Genomic DNA, 20,246 nt, shown 5'->3' with positions numbered 1-20,246 from the left:
AATAGAATACTACACAGCCATTAAAAAGAATGGAATTTTGCCATTTGCAACAACTTGGGTGGACTTAGAGGGTATTATGCTGAGTGAAATAAGTCAGAAAGACAAAATATACCACTTACATGTGGAATCTAAAAACTACAACAAACTAGTGAATGTAAAAAAAAGAAACAGATTTCACAGATATAGGGAACAAGCTACTGGTTACCAGTGGGGAGAGGGGAGGGGGAGGGGTAAGATAAGGATAGGGGACTAAGGTGTACAGACTATTAGGTATAAAATAAGCTACAGGGATATATTGTACAACATGGGGAAAATAGCCTATATTTTATAATAACTATAAATTGAGTATAACCTTTTTTTTTGAGTATAACCTTTAAAAATTGTGAGTCACGGGCTTCCCTGATGGCGCAGTGGTTGAGAGTCCGCCTGCTGATGCAGGGGACACGGGTTCGTGCCCTGGTCCGGGAGGATCCCACATGCCGCAGAGCGGCTAGGCCCGTGAGACGTGGTCTCTGAGCCTGCAGGTCCAGAGCCTGTGCTCCGCAACGGGAGAGGCCACACAGTGAGAGGCCCCCATACCCGCAAAAAAAAAAAAAAAAATTGTGAGTCACTATATTGTACTTCTGTAACTCATATAATATTAAACATCAACTATACTTCAATAAAAAAACAAAAGTGGGTGAAGTGGTGAACACTGCACCTGGCCGGTGAAGGAGCTCCATCAATGGTGGTGGAGCTGGTGGTCATAGTAACGGTTGCTCTTCTCAGTTGCTCTGGGAGAAAGGTATTGATGTCTTGCTTTACCAGGTGAGAAAACCGGGTCTTTACATCTGTTGAAGGGGCTCTGATGGAGCGGGAGATGCCTGCTGCCCAGCTGTCACTCACCTGCCAAGGATGGTTGGCCTTTCTGATTGGTTTCCCCCTCTACCATCAGCGTCCTCCTGTCCATAGTGGGAGCTGGGTCACAGTCTCCAGCTACTAGACCTGCTGAGGTTGCAACCAACCTGGGATGAGGTAGATTCTCCTGGACCCACTGGTATGTAGTACTAGGTTCTGCAGCCCATTGGGAAGGCTGCACTGACGTCGCAAAGCCCAAGTCTCTCCTTACATGAAGACTCTTGACCTTGGGGATCACTCCCCTGTTAGAACTTTTGAAATCCTCCTGGTCTGGGCCACTCATCTGATACTTGTTGTACATGTGGCTGTGGTTGTTTGTCTTATTCCAGCCGCTCTCCTCGGTTAGATCATAAGTGGATGGAGGGCAGAGCACGGCAAAAGAATTCCTCTGGATGGAAAGAACTTTTTTTTTTTTTTTTTTTTTTTTATGTACACGGGCCTCTCACTGCTGTGGCCTCTCCCGTTGCGGAGCACAGGCTCTGGACGTGCAGGCTCAGCAGCCACAGCTCACGGGCCCAGCCGCTCCGCGGCATGTGGGATCTTCCTGGACTGGGGCACGAACCCGTGTCCCCTGCATTGGCAGGTGGACTCTCAACCACTGCGCCACCAGGGAAGCCCGGAAATAACTTTTTTTTTTTTTTTTTTTTTTGCGTTATGCGGGCCTCTCACTGTTGTGGCCTCTCCCGCTGCGGAGCACAGGCTCCGCACGCCAGGCTCAGCGTCCATGGCTCACGGGCCCAGCCGCTCCATGGCATGTGGGATCTTCCCGAAGCAGGGCACGAACCCGAGTCCCCTGCATCGGCAGGCAGACTCTCAACCACTGCGCCACCAGGGAAGCCCCGGAAAGAACTTTTTATCTTCCTTCCTCCCTCTCCAGCTGATAGCCTGAGACTTAATAAGTGCTTATTGGATGAATAGACAAATCAGTGGGGGAAGGGACTAGCCACAGGATCATGGGGCACTTCTCAGAGCAGCCAGCTTTGGGCTTTGCTGCTGCCAGCCCAGGTCTGCCTGTGTTGTGGTCCATCACAGAGCCTTTTCAAGTCCACACCGTGTGTTTGCATCATCAGGTCCTCTGCTGGGGAGGGTGACAGGTCGGATTGATCACGCCAGAAAGTCAGCCAGTCAGGTGTGGTGTCTTCAGAAGGGCGGCTTTCCCACTTCACCTGGAGGGCACTTGGAGCTAAAACCCCTGATGCACTGGCCCCATACCCAGAGACTCAGATCTTCTAGGTGGTCTGGGATGGAGCCCCCAAAGTTCCCACGGACCCTGGCTGAGAGCCACTGCCCAACACTAACATGGAGGAGGTCCAGGCAGCTTGGGGGCTTTCGTGGGTCTGAGCGTGGGACCCCTACCTGCGAGCTGTGTGATCCTGGGTAAGTGAGGTAACCTCTTTGAGCCTCAGTTCCTTCATCTGTAAAATGGGGTCATGATAGTACCCAGCATCTAGGGAGGTCAAGAGGGTCGAATGCGACCACGCATGCAATGTTCTTAGCACGTCTTAAGTGTGCCATTATTATATTTGATTATTATTTTACTGACATGTATGAATGAAGGAGGGTTTGGGCCAGAAAGACGGCCCTGCCTTGTCTCGCTCTTGTGCTGTGTTTTTGCTTAAATCTGGATCCAAAAACCCAGCGCACATGTACACCCTTGTGCTGTGCTGTGCTTGGGGACAGTTGGTGCGGCTGTCCCAGACCCTCTGTCACAGCAGGCCACGTGTCATTTATTATCCAGGCAGGAGGAATGTAAAGGAAGAGACTTCTGCACTTAAAAACACTTTTACTTTATTAAGAGCCTCTCTAATGTAAAAAACGCTCACACAGTCACTTTCCATGGCAGCTGCATTACCATTATTTTCAATGCTCTGAGGACAAAATGAGATTAGGTGTGAGGAAGGGGCGAGGTAGGTGCGCATTCAAGGGCCGGATTTAAATCCAATTCTGCAGGCTGAGCCCATGTTAATGCAATATTATGGGATTTGAAGGCAAGGGCCTCTGTGGCTTAATCCAAGGTTTCTCCAACAACTGGGTCATTGGCAATGTCACTGCTGCTTTTATTCTAACTTTATCAAAGGGGTACTCAGAGAGAGAGCGCGCTAATTCTTAATTCCCACAATTTCTTGCCTTTAACGCATCAAATAGACACTCCTGCCAGGTAACCTTTGGTGATCACAGCAGACCTGAAATAGAAATGCTTTAACCCTTTCTGATGATTAGACAAGGCACAAAAACACACCTCCCTGGTGTCTTTCCACTCCAACAGATGAATTTCAAACAGGAGAGCTCAGAGATCAAAGAAGGACGCACATTTAATTACCTCACTGCAGCCACACATTTGCTCAGCCTGCCGGGAGGCCCCAAGAGCCAGAGCAAGAAGCAGCACGCACGTTCACAGAGCACATATTTATCGAAGTGTTATGTGCTGGGCACTGGGAATGGTTCAGTGATTGAGAACTCAGTCCCTTCCAGAGGGAGTTCAGGGTTGAGCATGGGAAAAAGTGTAATAAAAGAATCAACTGTGACCAGGGCCTTAAGAGTGCAGGGCAGATACTCTTCCCAGGCTGGCCTAAGAGCCATTATTAACTTCTTTCTCCTTTTCCTCATCTACTCTATCGATTGGGGGAGTTACAGTGTCATTTCCTACCCTCCGCAGCAACTGGAAATGGTTGGCGATGCACTGTGGAGGCATGAACTGTTAAGTAGAAGTCTGCCAGTGGGTTTCAGGAAAACTTTTATTTTCCTGACAAAAGAGGAGAAGAAGCTGGAAAGCAAAAATGATTTACCTGGAAAGCATATATGATGCCTGAACGTGTGGCACCTGTCTCGCAGCCATGAGGTAATGAGCCTAAGACAAAGGCCACTGTCGAGCTGATGTCTGGATATTGTGAGACTTCTCAAACAGTTGGCAGCTGCCTTCCTTGAGACTTCTTGTTATGTGAGAAAAATAAATCCCTAAGCTGCTGTAAGTCAGCTTTCTATTCCCTGCAGCAGAATGCCACCCTGATGGACAGAGAAAAGTACAGAGGAAGTGTCAGGGGCCTGTCGAGGTGAGAGAGGTGAGTTGGCACAGGACGGGGTCAGGAAAGGCTCCATGGAGGGGGTGGTGGTGGTGGCATTTGAATTGGGACTTAAAAGGCTTTAGCGTTCGGTGTGTAGAGATGGGAGAGAAAACTATAGCGTGAGCAGAGGCAGAAGCTGGGAAAAGTGGTAAATTGTGCTGACTGTTTCTGCAAGTTGTAGAAACCAAACCCAAACTAGACTGAACAGTGAAGGATGATTGTTTACTTGTGTGATCGGAAAACCCAAGAGCTGACTTGCTTCAGGCCCGTCTGGATCCAGGAACATGAATTACGTGGGCAGGAGTTGGTCTCGTCCTTCTAGCTCTTTCTCTCTTTGGCTTTGCTCTTAGAGAACTGTCTTCGAGTAGCAGACAAGATGACTGGCAGCAGGTTAGACTCACATTCTCCCAGCTTAGAAACCTCTGGAGAAAGAGAAGTTTGAACTCTTACCGTTCGTATATCAGGCCACGGCAAGACTACCGCTGGCCTTTCTTGGCTCGTTTCTGATGGATGCAGCACAAACGAGGAATCTGAAAGGAGGGATCTCTCTGAAAGGGCAGCCTCAGCAAGGGCCCCACCTGCGATGTCCCGCCAGGTGTGACAGCCCCAAGGGGACCACAGGGAGTGAGGGAGGGATGAGTTCCCCAAGGAACCAGAAGATGGCAGGTAGGCAAAACCCACAGTGACTGTAATCCTCGATGAGCTGTTTGCTCAGCTGCAGCTAGATTGGGGAGCAGTTGTCTCAGGGTCATCTGATCCTCCTTGATTGAAATTGTGAAGGATATGAGCTCAGGAAGGCAGGGCTTGCTGCTCTGTGCAGTCAGCAGCTCTCCAGGAGACACTACAAGGTTTCTCACGAGGCCAGCCTCTTCGGACATCTCTTCTACACTTACGACTTTCTCCTTCACTGGCCCTCCTGTTGGACGCATGACTATTTTCTTACTGTTAAGGACACGTCTCTCTCTCTCATTCTCTCTCACATTGAAGCAAAGAAACGTACAGGAGGTTTGGGAGAAACAGCAAATCCCAGGCTGCGTACATTAACTCTGGCATGAAACAGAACCAAACGTGGCTTGGAAAGCGTAGCATCCAGCATCCCACATCGCCCTGCTCCCTTATCACGCTGGATGGAGGCGCTTGTCATGACTCATCTCCCAGGAGCCTTGAGGAATCCTACCCCTGGGGGCCTCCCCTCTGGAATTGCTGGTAGCTCCTCCCCCGACAAAGGCATCAACAACAGAAACGAAACCATTGCCCTCGGACCAGCTGGAAACCTTTCAGGGCAGAGACTCTCCGGCTTAGGTCATTAGGCAAAGAATGGAGCTTTGTGCAGTGCAGGAGAAAAACCTAATTTGGATGCTCTGTTTCTTTGTTTCTGTTCAGCTCCGGAACCCCCCTACTCCCACTGCAGTCCTCTGCCATTAAACCAGTCTAGAAACCAGTCTTCTTCCTGCATTCATTCCACAGCTATTTATGAGCTCTCATTATGTCCCAGACATTCTTCTTGGTTCCCTTCCTTTGTGGAACAAAGACTCCTCCACTACTTTTGAACACTAAATACAGGAGGCACCCTCTACCTCTGCTACAGAGCCACAGTTTTGAATTTAGTGCCCATCTTCCCCCCTCTTCCTACCTCTGAATCCTATCCTTCCTTCTCCCCTTAGCCCTGTTCTTTTTTTCTCCATGACCTCTGGCTCCCCACTGGCCTTTGGAAAAATTCCATTTTTTGTGATTCTTTTCTTTTCTTTTTTTTTAATTAGTTATTTATTTGGCTGTGCTGGGTCTTAGTTGCTGTATGCGGGATCTAGTTCCCTGACCAGGGATCAAACCCAGGTCCCCTGCACTGAAAGGTGGTTTCTTTATCACTGGACTACCAGGGAAGTCTCTTTTCTTCTCTTTTGAATATCTACAAATCTCTTACACTTGCTGTAGTTTGCCTTCTTATACACCTCCTGGCTCTTAGAGAAATACTTCTACTTGGAGGCAGCAAATGGGGTGGAATGAACAGGCAATTCAGATGGAAGTGCTGGCACCGTCACTCATTATTGTGACCTTGGGCCAGTGACTTAAGCTCTCTGTTTCTTCATCTGGACAGTGGGTATGATATTAATACCTACCCATAGGTCTTTGATGGGGATTAAGTGAAATGATTTGTGGGAAAGTACAATGCAGGCATTTCGTGTTCGTGGACTGTGCGGAAGGTAAGTGGAGCCCTGACTGTGGCAAAGGGACGTTCACACGCGCACTGGGAATTGTCTTGCACGCCCAGCTTCAAGATTTGGGAAAGCTCTTCCTTTACAGCGCTTTCCATCCTGGCCCCAGAGCAAGATGTTAGAAGCTGACTGAGACGTTTTCTGGATGAATTGCCCCCAGACATTCAGGGTTTTATGTTTCAGAAAGTCTGAACAGGCTGGAATTTTAATCTCCCTTCTGTCACTCCTAGTCTCATTTTGGAAATGGACTTAAAGTCACCTTTTTGAGATTCTGCATGTGTGACACCCCCCCCCCCCGAGCTATTAGGAGTGTCCATTTGCTGCTGTTTATAACATGGGCTCCTGACCCGGCTTCTCCCGCAGCTTGGACTCACCCAAAGACCCCGAGGCTCACTTGTGTCATCTTGGTTCTCTGGCCTCTTGTTTTGTGCGTCACGTCTCTTGGTTTCTGATTTAGACTGGGCGTCTCTCAGATGCCTTGGCTACTGACTGTCCATCCTGTGATTCTCATCCTGCCTTTCCTTCCACAAGCCCATCAGTTGCTACCTAGTCTTTTAGGTGGTCTAAGCCTTTCCTGGAACTTTCTGGTGGAAAGGCTGTCATATACCTATTCCTTCCTTGATCTTAAGCAGTACTGCTCTCCTTTTACTCTGAACCTGTGAATTCCAACTGAATTCTTTATGCTCCAGTGAGACTTTATTTACCTGTGCATAGGATACATTCTTTACTTTCTCCCAAAATATATACTATATACACGTTATGTCATTTGATTATATTTCATATAATGTATAATATTTCATGTACTATATTATATATAATATATATAACATTACATGTACAAGTTTCCCTGTGAGTCTAACACATTGGTTTTAGGGCTACATACTTGGAAGGCTGAAAAAAAGAGGTAAAATAATGGGTCATGCTACCCCCTAGTGGCAGACATGGCAACACACATCTCAGCAAAGGTGAACGTTTCATATTCTCTTCTTATCAAAAGTAAAAATCCAGAGACCACACAGATGAGCACAGAATTTGGATAATTCCCCTTATGCTATAGATTTAAGTGTATTTCTGCTGCAACCTGTATTTACTGATACGAAGATTTTTTTGGAGCTCCGTGATTTTAGCCTTCTCTTTAGGGTTAATAGATTATTATTGCATGGCCAAAAGGTATATATTTTCTTACGGATGCACAACACTGTAAACTATATTTATATGAATGAAATAATGTTTTCCCATACAGTTGATGTATTTTTTCTTCTTTTCAAAAAAAAAAAATTTCTGTAAAATTGAGATGTGTCTCACACCTCTGGGCATTTCCCATGCTGACAGATCAGATCAGGTCTTCTACTGGCTCTGGTGCACAAAAGACCAAAGGCTGCTGGGAAGTCAAGGACCCTGAGCATCTGACTCCAGGCTGTCTTCTACTGGAGTCCAGCAGGCAGTTGGGCAGCCCTGATTGGGTTCTCAGCTGCTGCTCAAGCTTCCTTTGGTCCCTTTTTGTTGATTCCTCTGAGTATCTCCACCTGCTACCCCCCCACCCCCCCACCCCCCCAACCCCTGGGGCCCAGGCCCAGGACCTTGGCAATAGACATAAGTGATCCTCCAGCTGCAAGCCTGATAGGCAGAGCCCCGATGGCTGTCCAGGGCCTCCGCCATAGTGAAAATATTTAGCACTCACAACACACCAGAGCAGGGGAGGGCAGCCTTCCTGAAAAGGGCCAGAAAATAAATATTTTAGACATGTGGCCCATTCTGTCTCTGTCACAACTCTTCAGCTCTGCTGTTATTGGATCAAAGCAGCCCCAGGCAATACAGACATGAATGGGTGTGACCCTGTCCCAGTAAAACTTCCTGAACTCACAAATTTGAATTTCATCTAATTTTCATGTGTCATGAAATATAATTTCCCTTTTGATTTTTTCCAACCATTTAATAATGTGAAACTCATTCTTAGCTTGCTAATGTTATAAAAACAGGCTACAGGCTGGAATTGGCCCATGGGCCTTGGTTTGCTGACCCCAGAGTCAGAGTGAGTATTCCATCACTCCTTTCTAGCTGATGGCAATTTTTCTGACAACCATAAACAACTGGATTCAGGACTCTATTCTATTCAGTTTCGCGATAAAACACAGTTCAGAAGTAGTTACATTTTTTGTCAATTCCAAACAGACACATATTTATTTAGGTGTTTGGAACTGCTTGGCTGAGCCAGCCTTTTTTTTTTTTGTGATACGCGGGCCTCTCACTGCTGGGGCCCCTCCCGCTGCGGAGCACAGGCTCCGGAAGCGCAGGCCCAGCGGCCATGGCCCACGGGCCCAGCCGCTCCGCGGCATGTGGGATCTTCCCAGACCGGGGCACGAACCCGTGTCCCCTGCATCGGCAGGCGGACTCTCAACCACTGCGCCACCAGAGAAGCCCTGAGCCAGCCTTTTATTTCCTCAAAAAAATTTGTTGATCTACTGAAAATTCTCTTTGAAAAGCAGCCTCATAGATGTTTCATAATAGTCTAATATAGAACCTTTGGGGCTTCAGTCCAAGGGAGTGAGGATGTCACCTCCACATACTTTTCTTTCTGTGTCCATACCTCTGTCCCTTTTCTCCTTTCCTCTTCCTAACTAGCTGACTATATAATTAAACATTTCCCCATTTAGAGCCCTTTAATCACCCCATGGCCCTCCCGTGGCCTCTTCTATTTCCTTCTGAGACGAGGTGCCCAGGACCGAATGGCAGTCAAGGTCAAGGTGCCTGCAGTTGTATGACATACAAGCAACATTAACATGGCGTTCGTGCCTCCTTAATACGGACTAATAGCTCATTCTCCTTGGTGACCTCTAGTGAGCACGGAGCAGTCATCTTCTGTACGCTCTCTGTGATAATTTCAAGATCTTTTCCTTAGGAAGTGATCACTAATTCAGGGCCATCAGCGATTATAAATAGCTTAAATTGCTCTTTTGAGTGTGAACTGCCTCCCGTGGGCCATTTAATTCACCAAGTGTCCCCTGGCTGTGCTTGTCCCAGACCAGCCGCTCTCCCTGCCCTTGTTAACTCTGTTTCCGTGTCTTCCTTTGGTCCAGTCGGGCGAAGTGGAACACGTTTGGGAATGAACAGGTGTTCTGCTATTGATCCACACAGCAAGGCATTCATGATGGATTTGATTGGATTGAAAGTGTTTTAAGCCCAAGGAAGTTGTCTCTGGAGGATTTTCCGGAGGCCAAAGTGATCCTACATTGTGCTCGGAGTTGGTTTGCTTCTGTTTAGGGAAAACCCAGGTGTTTTACTTTACTTGAAACTTTCCCGGTTTGGGGGTTTTATTGGGTTTTCATAATTCGCCACTCTGGAGAACTTCTGAGACAGGGTTCTGCCCAGCTGACTAAGTTTTTAGCTGTCCCCAATTGGTCATTGTTTAAGATGTTTAAATACACAAATTAAGTTGGTAAATTTTGAATATGGATTGTAATTAGATAATAATATTGTATGAATGCTCAATTTCCTGAATTGGATAATTGCCACTGTGATTAGGGAAGAGAATGTCCTTGTACGTGGGAGATGCATGTTGAGGGATTTAGGGGTGAAGGGTCATGATGTTGGCACCATATTTCAAATGGTTCAAAACACATTTATATGTACATATATATAATGTGTATAATAGTGCATACATAAGCATACCCATATATGGAGACATAAAGCAGATATGGCAAAATGTTAATGAAGGACGATGAAGGGTGAATCTAGGTGAAGAGGATATGGGAGTTCAGTTGTAAGGTTTTTGCAACTTCTGTGTTGGTCTGAAGTTCTTTGCAAATGAATAGTTTAATTAGGGTAGTGTAGCAATGGTAATGACGGCACCTGAGACATTTATAGCTGGCTGGCCCGGCTTCGCCTTCCCCCCAGGGCCCCTTGGTGTGCATTCGGAAAAGCACATGTGGTGGTGGGGAGAGAGGCCAGGTGGCCATTGCAGCAGTTCCGTGAGCAGCGATGCTTTCCTGGACTGCATGGAAGCTGTGCCGACAGAGAGAACTGGGGATATATCAGAGACATGTAGGAGGTGGACTTGGCGGGAGTCGGTGATTGATCCGACAATCCCTTTCTAATGTCCCTTTATTGGAAAATTTCTGTTTTTCCTTTTGGTTTATAGATCTGGTTGCAAAATACTGTTTTTTTCAAAAACACTTGCAGATATACCAATTTACATGACATTGACTAATTGTCTTACTGTGTATGCCTGAGATGAATGAATATTCCTTGCACAAAGATGACGGTTTATCTTGTTCAATAAAATCATGCTAATTAGGGAATTGGGAGCTACCCATCTCACACATTCTAGAAACTAGAGATGTGGGAGATGGAAATTAATGTAGTTTTAAAACAATCTATCGCGCTTAAGAAATTGCACATTAGACTATAGGGTTTATATTGGAAGATACTAATTTTGATCGGGAAGAGGCCCAGTATGACACAATCACAATTCTGACAAATAAATGCCGTGGTTCTTTTCCATGCCGGGATGATTCACATTTATAGTCATACATGGTTCTCTCTGATTTATGGCATCCTGTTAGCCATGGAATTACTTAACAAAATCAGTTTGGCTTGATGTAAGATTTTTTTTTCCTTGCCTAGAAAAAATGTTGGCCTGAAGAAAAGATGACATTAATTTAGGAATAGTGGAGTTATCATTGAGTTATCAAAATAAATCTGAGGACATAAATCAATTCTACTGCATGGAGAATGCTAAATCGGTAAGTCCAAAAAGACTTATTGATTTAATGGCTGTCACTCAAGCCTCCTTCAGTAGGTTCCTCAGCCATATGTTTAATTGAAATGATAATGTAGATAAATTTGGGTAAATCCACAAATCCTGACTTTGATACGGGATTGTTCAGGGTAATGGAAATGATTTGGCTAGGCTGACTTTCTCCTTCAGATTCAGGACGGTCCATGTTGGAGGACATCACATCTTCCTGTGTCCTAGAGCTTCCCCTCTGGGCAGATGACGGCTCAACAGTTTTGTTCGTTTGTTTGTTTGCTTTTTTGTGAGTGTTGTTGCGCCGCAAGGCTTTCAGGGTCTTAGTTCCCCGACCAGGGATTGAACCTGGGGCCACGACAGTAAAAGTGCCGAATCCTAACCACTGGACCGCCAGGGAATTCCCTGCTCAATAGTTTTAAGTCACTCCTTTTAAATTTAATTTATGAATTTAATGCACAAATAAACTGATCACAGTATTAAGGGGACATTAAAAAACATTACTCATAGTTAACACCCTGACATATCGGCAGCTATCATACTGAGCTGTAATATCTATTTCTGTGTCTTGTCTCTCTAATTTATAAGATATGAGCCATTGGGGGCAAGAGTCGTTTATCTTAGTATCCCCTAGATCTTGTTTAAACGCATGAATGTTTCTACATAGTTGTAATCAGAACTGTGTCAGTTAGCTTTTGCCATATAACAAAGCCCCCAACATTTAGTGGCTTAAAACAATGATCCGTTTATTTGCTCGTGATTCTGTGTGTCACATAGGTGGTTCTTCTGTCCTTAGCTGGGACTGGATAGTCTAGGATGGCTTCACTCATGTGTCTGGTAGTTGATGATGACCCTGGGACGATGACCACCTGTCTCATTATCCAGTAGGCAGTTCATATCATGGCAGAAGATTTCCCATCAGCAAGGAAGGGAGTAATTGTCAAGTACTGGTGCAACTATTATCAAGTCTTTGCTTGTGTCCCATATACTAATAGTCCCTTGACCAAAGCCAAATACATGCCAAACCTGTATCTGAGAGGTGGAGAAATAGATTCTACCTCTTGATGAGGGGAGCTACAAATATTGTGGCCTTTTTTCAATATAAGTAAAATTGTAGTTTATGCTTTTTTCCTTAACTATAGATGCTTCCTTTTGTTACTTTTTTTGTTAAATTTTTTATAAAAGCTAATATATTGACTATTTACCATGTGCTAATTGCTTTAGAAACATAAAACATTCAACCCTCAGGCAACCCTAAAAGGTGGGTAAAACTATTATCCCCATGTTACTAATGAAGAAATGCAGGCTCAGAGACATCAAGCAACTCACTGAAGGTCAGAGAGCTAGTAAGTGAGAAAGGAGAGATTGTAGCCCTGATCTCTCTGACTTGAGAACCTTACTTTTAGCAGACTTTTCATGATACCTGTTCGGTATTTAGACACTGATAATTTTTTGAAGTTGTAGGAAATATCACCAGAAGGATTTCCTAAGCTGTGTAAGAGATTGGCCCTCCACTCCCATGCCTTCCTTACCCAAGGGTGACTTGGGCTGTGTAGAAAAGCCATGCCATCTCCCAAGTCCACCAAATAGGACTCCTTCTGACTTAGAGTATCTTTGATGTTCGTGTTTCCCCGAGGCCATGGAGTCAAAGTGGTGATAGCTAGACTCTGTCAGACCCTAAATTAAGGGTCTGGGTGCCATCCCATGTGATTGAATGGTGCCCAGGCAGGCAGAGCATTGCAGCAAGTCTAAGCTAAGCGCTCCAACGTGGCCCAGGAATCTTTATTTTCTTGCCTCCTCTTCCTGGACTGAGTATCTCCCAAATGATGTCATGGAGTTATTCAGGTGTCCTCTCGCCTTCCCCTGCCTGCCACCTTCCTGTAATTGATCAGGCCGTTGCTTCCTGGTGGAGCCAAGCTAATCAGACCGTGGGTTTGGGGTACTTGCTGGAGCAGGAAGGGTAGGCTCAGGAACCACATCATTCAAATGGGTGGGATTCAGGATAAAACAGCATAGTTGTTTAGATACAGTTGTTGGGCTAGAAAGATCTCATGTGAGGATTTACACAGACACTTATGAGGAACCTTCAGAAATGTCCAGAAGTTTGGCCAGGAGCTCAGAGGGGCTTCTCCACACCTTAACTACCATTTCAAGTCATTGGGCCAAAAGTAGGTATAAAGGAAAAACCACCCTCTTCCCGTGTCTCTCCTTTACTGTCACAATACTACCACACTCACAACACTTCTGACACACATCAAGCCACTCTACAGTACCAACTGTAGGGTGTCCTACAATTCAGTTCAATCCTGACACCACCCGGAGTTATCGTGGACCCCACAAGAACCCTGCTTCAGATGCCAATTGCAAATAGTAGGTCTCCAGGTTACCCACAACTTCTGTCCCGCTGGGTTACAAATTGGAGGTTTCCACCACCCTCCTCCTTGGATTTGATCATTTGCTAGAAGAGCTCACAGAACTTAGGGAAACATTTAGGTTTACCAGTTCATTATATAATAAAGGGTCCAGATGAACAGTCAGATGAAGAGGTACATAGGGTGAGGTCTGGAAAGGTCCTGAGTGCAGGAGCTTCTGTCCTTGTGGAGCTGAGACGTACCACCCTCCTGATATATGGATGCGTTCACCAACCTGGAAGCTCACCAAACCCCATACTTTTGGGGTTTTTATAGAGGCTTCATCACAGAGGAATAATCAATCATTAACTCAATCTCCAGCCTCTCTTCCCTTCCTGGAGAGTGGGGGTGGCATGGGGCTGAAAGTTCCAATCTTCTAATCATGGTTTGGTCTTTCCAGTGACCAGCCCCCATCCAGGAGCTATTCAGGAGTTAGCTTATTAGAATAAAAGACACTTCTATCACCCAGGAAATTCTGAGGGTTTTAGAAGCTCTGTGCCAAGCACCAGGGACAGAGAGCTATATATACTTATATACTTTTCTATTATTTCACAGTAAGCAACTTTCCTAAGACCTAAAACCCATATACATGAATGTCTCAAATGCACAGCCTCTCAAAAAGTCCAGCCCCCCCAGGTCTGCTTTTGGGCACATTTCAGAGGGACATCGGCACTGGCTCATACCAGCTTGTTTGTCATACAACTTATAATCAAATTTTCAGGAGTTTTGCGAGCTAGTTGTTAAACACAGCCATTATTAAAAATTAAATTATATAAACTTACAATTAAATAAATTAAAGAACTAATAAATACTCAAAACTCATTACTTCCTGCTGATTTTACATTTTAGTATTATCTGTGCTTTTTTTTGGCGGTACGCAGGCCTCTCTCACTGTTGTGGCCTCTCCCGTTGCGGAGCACAGGTTCCAGACACACAGGCTCAGCGGCCATGGCTCACGGGCCCAGCCGCTCCGCGGCATGTGGGATCTTCCCGGACCGGGGCACGAACCCATGTCCCCTGCATCGGCAGGCGGACTCTCAACCACTGTGCCACCAGGGAAGCCCTATCTGTGCTTTTGAGGTTATGTATATCTATTTTATCAGTACGGTGGAATTATTATATCATCACATGCTGCTTCTAATTTCTTCCCAACAGCATTCATGGCATCACGTTGGTAGCTTGGAATCAGTCATGGTGGGAGTATTTACACCCTAGAAATCTGCAAATACTACAAATGAGGGCTTGATTTTTTGTTTTGTTTTGTTTTGTTGATTGCCTAGACTTAAGAAAGTAATGGAGAAAATGTGAATAACGCATATGAAACTTAAAAAGTGTGTCATGTCTGTACCTGTTACACTGAGAATAGTCCAAAAAATGGAGGAAATTCCTCTAGTATTTGAAACTATTATCTGACTCAGCAGAGAAGTCACTCCCGTTGTTGATGAGCAAGTGAAGTTCTGACCTCCATCTTCATCATTTCACTTTCTTTTCTTCTTGTTAATGGAAAGGAAACTATCAACCAACATTCATGATGTAACTATACTCATTTGTCATTTGCAACCATAGGTTGACTATGGATACAGGGATTTGGCAAAAGTCAAGAAAACGTTGTGTGAGTTCACTGGCTACATGGGATTTACAATAAAGGGTATTGTATAATTTATTATTGATAAATGAGCACTATACATCCTTTATATCAGTAAAATTTATATTAAATTTACATACATGGTATAGCCATATACACACACTTTTTTTCCCCTAGAGAGAAGTTGTTAAACATTTATTATCACCCCATCAACATGTTCCCAGCACTCTCTTACTGGTCACATATGAGAAATTGGGGGATTTTCCTCTTTAGTCTGTATGCTTGAGAACACCGCCTTTCTTCTTATCCTTGGTGCACTCAATCACAGGGGGCCCTGCAAATCATCAAATTCAGCCTGCTGAGGAAGGCCAAAGGACAAAAAATGACTTCTCTACAAATCTGAAGACTCTCCTACAAAGAACTATAACATAAACAGGTAGAGGACAGAGTTAGCATTTCTTGGGTCTCCTGTAAGTGAATGTCCTGTTCTTCATGAGGGCGCACTTTAGAATTTTTACATTTACATCTATGAAAGCAACAATGACAACAAGCATTTGTAGGTTTTATCATTTACGAAGCACATCCACATTTATTAACTTATTTCATACTTCTCAAGCTTTCTCTGTTTCTTCTTTTAAGAAGTTCTAGTAACTCATGTATTTACTTATAATGCTTCCCATTACAGTATTACATGTAGTTTGATGAAACAAATATTCAACACATCCACGGATTTCTCTGTTGCTAGCAATTCATGTGCAGCTGGAGAGGGGGACTATTTATCACAGCTCTAGAGGCTATAGCTAGTTCATTCCCCTCCACAATGTTATTGCCTCTCGGACATGATATTAAAGGCGTCTGCTTGCTATTTCCTACACTGTTAGAACAAATCTGCAGTGAATTCAGGGCAGGAAACAAAATCCCTTAAAGGGATATTAATGGTTCTAGTGGAAAAAGTAATCCCACTTGCCAAAAGTAAGTATGATGTAGTTGTCTTTGCATCTATTTCTCTCTTGGGGTATCAGGTGGAGAAGCGTATCGGGAATGGTAGGGGGAGGAGAGGGGAGCAAGCAGCTGTCTCAAGGATTATGGACAAAGTTCCTGACTATTTTCTGAATACTGTTGTGGGGCCTTTAGGGACTTTCCACCCCCTCACTTGTTCCCGTAAACCAATTCTTCTCCCTATCGTGCGCCACTCCTTCTCCCTATCGAAACCAATTCTTCTCCCTATCGTGCGCCACTCCTTCTCCCTATCGAAACCAATTCTTGGAGTTTTTCAGTTGACGGGGACTTGCCAGACAGCGGGTAATTTTCCAGTTGCCCGTAACAGGTATACGCCCTAACCGCCACAATGAACAGACAACTATAACGGCCAGAAGGTGGGACAAAAGTTCCTAAGCCAATGAATTCAAAAGTCACCACATTTACCCAATCATTGTGAGAATATACCCGCCCTATGAGTAAATAAACCTATAAAAAGTATGTGATTCCGCTTTTAGGGGTTCCCCATCGGCCTCCTGCGTGAGGTTCAGGGAACCCCGGTGCATCGGCTCCTAATAAACCTCTTGCGTGTTGCAGCGGCTCTCGACTCTTGGCGGTTCTTGGGCGAGTTGGAATCCCTCGTAGACCGCTTGGGTCTAACATTTGGGGGCTCGTCCGGGATCCCCACTCGCCCCCGGGTCACAAGAACATCGGGAGTCGGAGGTATCAGGTAGGCTCGAGCCCAATTGTCTGTTTGTTTGTCGTTTGTTTGTTGCTAGCCGCCATTAGGAAAAAGCCGTGTGAACCGGCTTGCTGTGGAATCTGTATTGGACTCCTGGCTAGGCAGACGTGCCGAAAGCTGGTGTCCACGGGCCCCGGGGGACGCCCTGGTGGTCCATCTGGAAGGAGAAACAAATTTTGTCTCCCCTTCATCTGGTTCTGGCAGGTTATATAAGCTGCCATCTGAATTTGAGTTGGTTTCGGGTTTAAGTTCGCGGCGGCAATATCAATGTGTGTCTTTTGAAATTTTATTGTTTTTCTGTACTATTATCTTTCTTTTGACGGACGACAATGGGACAAACTATGACGACTCCTCTTTCTCTTACCCTAAGCCACTGGACCGAAGTTAGGGCTAGGGCCCACAACCTTTCGGTAGAAGTAAGGAAAGGAAAATGGCAAACGCTGTGTACCTCTGAGTGGCCTACATTTCAGACAGGGTGGCCACCCGAAGGATCTTTTTTGTTAGATAAGGTTGGGCTAGTCAAGTCTAGGGTCTTTAACACAGGACCCCACGGACACCCAGACCAGATACCATATATCTTGGTCTGGGAAGATCTAGTTCTCTCCCCGCCTCCGTGGGTCCGGCCCTTTGTTTCCTCAACAGGCACGTCTGCATGCGCTCCAGCACAATCGGAGATATTGGCCCTGAAGAAAACCCCAGACACGGAAAAGTCATCTGCTGCCCCGGACCCGCCAAAGGCGATATATCCTGACCTGCAGTCTGATTTGCTTCTTCTAGATTCCCCACCTCCTTATCCTCCGGCCCTAAATCCCATGTTGCCCCTAGGACCCCCAGCTTCACAACCCTCCACACCAGTAGGGCCACCTGTTATGGCGGAAAGGGGGGGTCCCTCGGCGGGCACCAGAAGCCGGAGGGCTGTTTCCCCGGATTCTACTGCTTTACCCCTTAGAGAATATGGCCCCCCCGATAACCACGGGAATAGGCCCCTTCAATACTGGCCCTTTTCCTCCGCAGATCTTTATAATTGGAAGATGCATAACCCTACTTTCTCTGAAAACCCACAGGCTCTTACTGCTCTAATAGAGTCTCTTGTCTTCTCCCACCAACCCACCTGGGATGATTGTCAACAGCTCCTCCAGACTCTCCTCACAACTGAGGAGAGGCAACGGGTTCTCCTGGAGGCTAGAAAGAATGTGTTAGGCGCCAATGGACAACCTACCCAGTTGCCTAATGAGATTGATGCCGGTTTTCCACTCGTCAGGCCGAATTGGGACTTTAATACCCTGGAAGGTAAGGAGCACCTGAAAATGTATCGCCAGGCTCTGGTGGCGGGTCTCCATGGAACGGCCAGGCGCCCCACGAATTTGGCTAAGGTAAGAGAGGTAACTCAGGGGCCCCAGGAATCGCCAACCGTGTTCCTAGAACGCTTAATGGAGGCTTTTAGACGATTCACTCCTTATGATCCAACCTCTGAGGAACATAAGGCCACCATAGCAATGGCCTTTATTGACCAGGCGGCCCCTGATATTAGAAAGAAGTTACAAAGGCTGGATGGCCTACAAGGTTTCTCCCTTCAGGACTTAGTAAAAGAGGCAGATAAGGTATATAATAAGAGGGAGACAGAAGAAGAAAGAGAAGAAAGAAAGCAGAAGGAACAAGAGGCTCGTGAGGTAAGATGAGATAAGAGGCAAGAAAGACATTTGAGTAAGATACTGGCCACTGTAGTCAGAGGAGGAAACAGTAGAGACAGAAATAGACAGGAAGGGCGAACAATGGATAGAAGGCGGCCATTAGACAAGGACCAATGTGCCTACTGTAAAGAAAAAGGTCATTGGGCAAGAGAATGCCCTAAAAAAAGGAACGGGGGAAGACCAACCAGAGATAAAATCTTAACATTGGAAGAGGAAGATTAGGGAAGTCAGGGCTCGGACCCTCTCCCCGAGCCCAGGGTAACTCTTAAAGTGGAGGGGGAACCCGTCCAGTTCTTGGTGGACACCGGAGCCCAGCACTCAGTCCTCCTTCATTCAAAGGGCCCCCTTTCAACTAAAAGGTCATGGGTCCAGGGGGCCACTGGAAATAAGCAGTACTCATGGACCACCCGAAGGACAGTAGATCTTGGGGTGGGACGAGTAACCCACTCATTCTTGGTCATACCTGAGTGCCCATACCCTCTGCTAGGTAGAGACTTACTCTCTAAGGTGGGGGCCCAAATCCACTTTCAACCAGAAGGGCCCACCATAACTGACAACCAAGGGAGATTACTCCAAATCTTGACCATGAAACTGGAAGATGAACACAGGATATATGAAACACCCTCGCCTCCACAAGCTGACATGCAGGATTGGATGACTAGGTTTCCACAGGCTTGGGCAGAAACTGCCGGTATGGGAATGGCAAAATATCGGCCCCCTGTGGTGGTAGAACTTAAAACAACCGCCACCCCAGTAACGGTCCGCCAATACCCCATGAGTAAAGAAGCCCGAGATGGCATCCGTCCTCAAATACAAAGGTTACTGGAATTAGGGATCCTGGTAAGGTGCCAATCTGCATGGAATACCCCTCTTTTGCCAGTTAAAAAGCCAGGAACTAATAATTACCGACCGGTACAAGACCTACGAGAGGTAAATAAGCGGGTGATGGACCTCCACCCCACGGTACCCAACCCCTACAATCTCTTAAGTACTCTTCCACCTCAGCACACTTGGTACACTGTTTTGGATCTTAAAGATGCTTTCTTCTGCCTGAGACTTTCTTCTCTCAGTCAGCCTTACTTTGCCTTCGAGTGGAAGGATCCAGCCTCTGGGATGTCAGGCCAGCTGACATGGACTCGCCTGCCACAAGGATTCAAGAACTCCCCCACCATTTTTGATGAGGCTCTCCACCAGGATTTGGCATCTTATAGAGAATCCAATCCCCAGGTAACTCTACTTCAATATGTCGATGATATTCTTTTAGCTGCTGAAACCCAAGAAGACTGCATCAAGGGAACCGAGAGGCTGTTAACAGAACTGGGAACATTGGGATATCGGGCTTCAGCAAAGAAAGCACAAATATGTCAACGACAGGTTAGTTACCTGGGGTACTTGTTAAAAGGAGGACAGAGATGGCTTTCGGAAAGCAGGAAAGACACTGTTGCCCGGATACCGGCCCCCAAGAGTCCCAAACAAGTTAGGGAATTTTGGGGGACGGCCGGATTTTGTAGGCTATGGATTCCGGGGTTTGCTGAATTAGCAGCCCCTTTATATCCCCTGACCAAAAATGGCATCCCTTTTGCTTGGGGTGATAAAGAACAACGGGCTTTTGACCGAATTAAACGGGCCCTACTATCAGCCCCGGCTCTGGGGCTACCAGATGTTACTAAGCCTTTTCATCTGTACGTGGCCGAGAATAAAGGCATCGCAAAGGGAGTACTAACTCAGAAACTGGGCCCCTGGAATCGCCCGGTTGCGTACCTATCAAAGAAATTGGATCCTGTGGCAGCAGGATGGCCCGCCTGTTTAAAAATAATCGCCGCGGTGGCCGCTTTGGTCAAAGATGCTGACAAACTGACTTTGGGGCAGAACCTAACGATAACAGCCCCCCATGCATTAGAAAGTGTAATTCGCCAGCCA

At 46.1% G+C, this 20,246-nt stretch overlaps 1 non-coding gene across 1 annotated transcript; it reads right to left on the bottom strand.

Annotated features, from left to right (window-relative positions):
* Positions 1–11,246: 11,246 nt before the first annotated feature.
* On the bottom strand, positions 11,247–11,319 carry TRNAK-UUU. The gene has a single exon. It is a non-coding gene; the product is annotated as a tRNA-Lys (tRNA).
* Positions 11,320–20,246: the final 8,927 nt, after the last annotated feature.

This window comes from Phocoena sinus, chromosome 7 (genome assembly GCF_008692025.1).
Source record: "Phocoena sinus isolate mPhoSin1 chromosome 7, mPhoSin1.pri, whole genome shotgun sequence".
NCBI lineage: Eukaryota > Metazoa > Chordata > Mammalia > Artiodactyla > Phocoenidae > Phocoena > Phocoena sinus.
Note: the sequence above shows the minus strand (reverse complement) of the source record. Positions and strands in the feature narration are given on the sequence as shown.